General features: G+C 36.9%; 1 long non-coding RNA gene across 1 annotated transcript; it reads right to left on the bottom strand.

Annotated features, from left to right (window-relative positions):
- Positions 1-538: 538 nt before the first annotated feature.
- LOC145803285 (uncharacterized) lies at positions 539-1224 on the bottom strand. Its single transcript, XR_014345398.1, has 3 exons — positions 1068-1224; positions 763-866; positions 539-692 (listed from the first exon to the last, which is right to left on the bottom strand). It is a non-coding gene; the product is annotated as an uncharacterized LOC145803285 (long non-coding RNA).
- Positions 1225-5152: the final 3928 nt, after the last annotated feature.

Here is a 5152-nt window from a genome sequence, read left to right as displayed (position 1 = left end):
TTTTTATCCTCAAAAGTCACACAAAAATTTGTCTTTACTTCTGTGTTCAAAAACTGGCTTTATTTTTGCGCTACATAGATCTGATTTAAAACAAGATATCCTTTTGAAAAACCTATTCCTATTGCTGTTTTCTTAATTCCTCTTAGGATATCTGGTTTCCCCACTTCATTGACATCATTACACACACAATGCAATTCAACTTGCCATGAACTTTAAAATGGAAAAGAAATGTGATAAAGGAGTAACTAGTGACCTACGTGTTTTAACTTAATTGGCAGCAAGAGAAATATAAGACGAGATCATTAAGTAAAGATCAAAAGAGACAAAGGTAAAGGCTCAAACCTTCAAAGGTCATTCGTCCAGATGATTTCTTATTCTTCTTTCCAACATCTTCATCCAAGACTATAGATTTTGAATCACTAAGAGCTAATGTAGAACATCCAGAAATAGGGTTGTTAAGCCTGAAATCTACTTCCAATGAAGGAAATCCATTTTCAAATAAAAATATCTGAACCAAATGACTAGATGAGATAAAAAGTCAATGTTGCAATAAATAAAATGTTGAAGAGAAGAGAAAACCCCAAGAGTGCTCCAACACAAACCCAAAACATGTAGTCATCCGTGAAGAAGCCTCTAGACTTGAGAAGGACTTTCCCAACTGTAGGTGCATGAATTCGAGGGTCTGGATTGGGCTGCAATAAGAAAAATGTTCAGAACTTTGAGAATGCAAAGATACTACGCAAACAGTAAAAGAGAACTTACGGCGCTTCATCTTTTGTCAAGAAATTCATTAATGACTAAAGCATTTTGTCCATACATCACTAGAGAAATATAATAGCCCCATATCATAAATGGCTCAATGTCATCTGCGGGCACAAAAGGAAATGAATGGTTGTAGATGTAGTGCTTTGATCATCGAATATATAAACAATCACATGAAAGAATCCACAACTTACTTGGCTAAATGTCAAGAAATATTCAACAATGTGGTATAAAGATTGGTAAATTAAAAGCTTATTCTAATTCAAGATAGGCTCAAAAGTGAAAATAGAAATCAGGCAGCTTACTTTGGGCAACTATAAATCCTCCAAGCAGAATATTCATTATCAATGTGCAAGTTCCTAAAGTGCATACAACAACCAGCTTTTTTCCCATAGCAACAAAGCGAAAGAGAGAGAGAGAGACATTTGATTTATACTGAACAATGCCAATAACTGCTGGAAAAACCTGAATCAGATGGTGGGTATTTGTCAGTGAATAAATTATCAAGTTCAAGTGACCACTAAATGCAGAGTAGGAAGAATAAATTTCTAATGAAGAATTTAAGTTGGTAAGCAAAAGTATAAACATGAAAAACTATCACAAGAAACCAAGAACACGTAGACCACTACTACCTGCTGGTGTCTGGACCAATACATTCATGAGAGTGAAGAAAAGAGCTCCGAAAATTTTTCAGTCAACTCTATAAAATGAAAACAGAAGGGCCTAAATTACAAAGGTGAGCCAGGTGAAGTTTTAATTTCTACTTCACCAGCCATCATACTAATTTGTACAATCAAACCTCAATCAACAAGGCAACCACATTGAGAAACAGCGCCCCAGAACTATCAAACTTGTATATGTGCACTATACTAATGATATAATAAAAGAGAACAAGGTAGAAGTCAAAGCAACAACATTAATATATACCTTGACCCAAACAGCCAAAGATTCATCATGTTCTAACCACTTGGATTCTGAAAGAGAAGACTCTCCCTCCTTGTTACTCAACACCCTGCTTTCAATAGTATCTACAAGTAAATGGTCGGTCTCAGAGGCCAGACAAGACTCTGTGCAAAAATCCTGTCCATTCAAGTTCCCATCATTTGCATCTTGATTTAAAAATAGAAACATTTCCAATAGACATTATTAAAAAATATATATATATATATCAGTATATATCATTTATGTATCTGCACATTGATACAGAAATTCCTTCCTCCAGGACCAAACTTAGTAATCCTCTTGCCTATCCTCCAAAATCCGACGATCTACCTACCCCTTCCCAGCCCCTCTACCATCGCAGAACCATAAGAGAGAGAGAGAGAGAGAGAGAGAGAGATGAAGGGAACAACAAATAATCATACAAATTGAGTCAATCCGAACATACCTCAAGAATCGAACTGAGATTTTTTCCAGATCGGAGCTTGAAATGCGAGTAATCGAGGGGTCAGAGTTCAGATCTGAGCTTCTGGAAATCACTGAATCTTTGCAAATGAGCCGGTGGAGCTCGCTACCTCGCCAGTGCAGCTTCGAAATCGCTTCCATAGGGCTTCGATCTGAATCTTCGATGGAGCTTAGGTATGAATCTTTGATGGAGCTTCAAAATCGCTTCGATGGAGCTTCGAAATCGCTTCGATGGAGCTTCGATCTGAATCTTCGATGGAGTTTAGAGAGGGTTGAGAGCGAGAGAGAGATGTGTGCGTATAAGAGTTGAGAGAGAGAGAGTTCTGAATCTTCGATCGAAATGCTTAGAGAGGGTTCTGATTCAAAATAAGGTTTCACAAAAGGAGGCGCGTGTGGCACCGCATTTGGAGGCGTTTTCCCATTATAAAACGGTGCCGTCTTGTCTAATAGAATATGTGGCATTTATAAAACGCCGTTAAATACTAATAACAGTAACGTTTAAAAAAACGTCGTTAAAAAAACGCCACCATATCCCTTTTTTCCTGTAGTGCTAGCACTAGAATATGGCTGAGACAGTTCCTCCTTGGGAATGTTTTGTGACTTCAAGAGCACTGCTGCTCAAGGGAATTTTGTCTTCTCATGGAACCCAAGGTCAGCAAACACAGTTGCTCACTGGTGCCCATGCTTCCCTCCATGACCAGCTCCATCTCTAGCAATTTTGTTTGGGAATTGTTAGTTTTGTTCTGTTTTGTTCTTGTAATTTCTCTGTTCCAAAAAAAAAAAAAACCTTGCTAGAGTTAAATTTCCGTCACACAAAAATTTAGAGTAGATGGGAATTTCTACTCATATAATTAAAATAAAATAAAATAAACTGTATGAAATAAAAATGGAAATTTTTCGCTACTAAAATATTTGGTCCTTAAAAAGTGATTTTAATCATAAATTTTTATCCTTGAAATCTAAATTTATTATAGTATCCATTTATCTAAAATTATAATTTATTTTATAATTACTGATTAATCGTATTTCATTATATTCCGTTTGTAGTCCAAAAACTCACTACATATATATATGTGTGTGTATATATACATACATACCTACCTAGCTCGTCAGCTCCATCCCCAATCATATTTTATTTTGACAACAAATGGAGCAAACAAACACTTTTCCCAGTTGGCTACTAAATACATGTATACTTTGTTTCATTTTCTTTTTCATGAACTCTCTTGGATTGATTGCCACTCCCTTGGGCACCCCTAGTTTCATCCCCACAAATGAGATAGACCATCAGGCCCTGCTTGCAATCAAGGATCTTATACCTCTAGATCCTCTTGGTGCCTTAAGCTCATGGAACCACTCTGTCAACTTCTGCAATTGGCAAGGGGTCACATGTAGTCGTCAACATCAGCGTGTCACTGTCCTAAACCTGTCATCTCTAGGATTGGCGGGTTCTGTATCATCTCACATTGGGAACCTCACCTTCCTTTGGAGTATTGATCTCCATAACAATTTTCATGGCAATGTCCCCCCAGAAATTGGCAAGTTGTTTCGTTTTGTTTGCAATATCTTTGGCTTTTTAATAACTCTTTCCAAGGTGAATTTCCTACAAATCTGACTCATTGCTCAAACATGAGAGTCATCAATATCATTAATAACAATCTTAAAGGTAAAATTCCTATGGAGTTGGGTTCTTTGCCTAATCTCTTGAAATTGAATCTTGCTAAAAATTATCTCACCGGAACTATCCCACTTTCACTTGGAAACCTTTCAACTCTTCATAAACCTTCTCTATTGCACAATAATCTACTGGGAAACATTCCCTCCCAACTTGCTCAGCTTTCAAATTTGGAGCATCTTTCGTTGTCTTTTAACAATTTGCCTAGTATGGTTCCTACTTTTCTTTATAACATATCATCCATCACTTTCATTACTGTATCTCGCAACCTATTGCAAGGAAGCCTTCCTCCATATTTAGGTTTGACCCTTCCAAAACTGCATGGGTTTTATGTTGCTAGCAGCCAATTCTATGGGCCTATTCCCTCCTCGCTAACTAATGCTTCGGGACTCTTTCAAATTGATACTAGCACAAATTCTTTTACCTGGCCCCTACCAATGAATTTGGGAAACCTTCATGAGCTGCAAAGGTTAATTTGTTTCAGCAATGACCTAGGAGAAGGAGACAGCAAGGGCGATGAATTGACGACTTTTATCACTTCTTTATCCAATTGCTCCAATCTAGAAGTGTTGGATTTGGCTTCAAATAGTTTCAAAGGTTTCTTGCCCCATTCCATTTCAGATCTCTCAGCCAACATCACAAGGTTCACTATAGATGGCAACTATTTAACTGGAAGCATACCTCTTGGGATTGGAAACCTTGTAAATTTGCTTATGTTCGTGCTTCAAAACAACATACTCATAGGTAGTATTCCCGATTCCATTGGAAAACTCTCCAATTTAGGAAAATTATTGCTTGATATGAATAACATCTCTGGAGAGATTCTTTCCTCTATTGGAAACCTTACTCAGCTTTCCATTCTTTCCTCACAAGATAATATGATAGGGGAAAGCATACCTATTTCTTTGGGCAATTGTTCCAATCTACTTGGAATTAACCTTGGATACAATCACCTCACTGGAACTATACCTCAACAAATTTTTGGTATTTCTTCCCTCATTATTATCTTCTTAAATCAAATTACTTAACAGGTCTGCTACCACTAGAAGTGGGTAACTTGAGAAATCTAGGAAAACTAAATGTATCAGAAAACAAACTATCTGAAGAAATCCTTGCTACTCTTGGTAGTTGTCAAGTTTTAGAATTCCTCTACATGAAGGGTAACCATTTCGAAGGTACGATTCCGACATCCTTCAAATAACTAAAAGGTCTTCAAATCCTAGATGTTTCTCACAGTAACTTGTCTGGACAAATTCCAAGGTTTCTAGCTGAATTTCTTTTCCTTCAAAATCTCAATCTTTCTTTCAATAT

The sequence above is a fragment of the Camellia sinensis genome, chromosome 11 (assembly GCF_055761805.1).
Source record: "Camellia sinensis isolate YWXY chromosome 11, ASM5576180v1, whole genome shotgun sequence".
Lineage (NCBI taxonomy): Eukaryota > Viridiplantae > Streptophyta > Magnoliopsida > Ericales > Theaceae > Camellia > Camellia sinensis.
The sequence above is the reverse complement of the archived record's forward strand: the minus strand, read 5'-3'. Positions and strand labels throughout refer to the sequence as shown.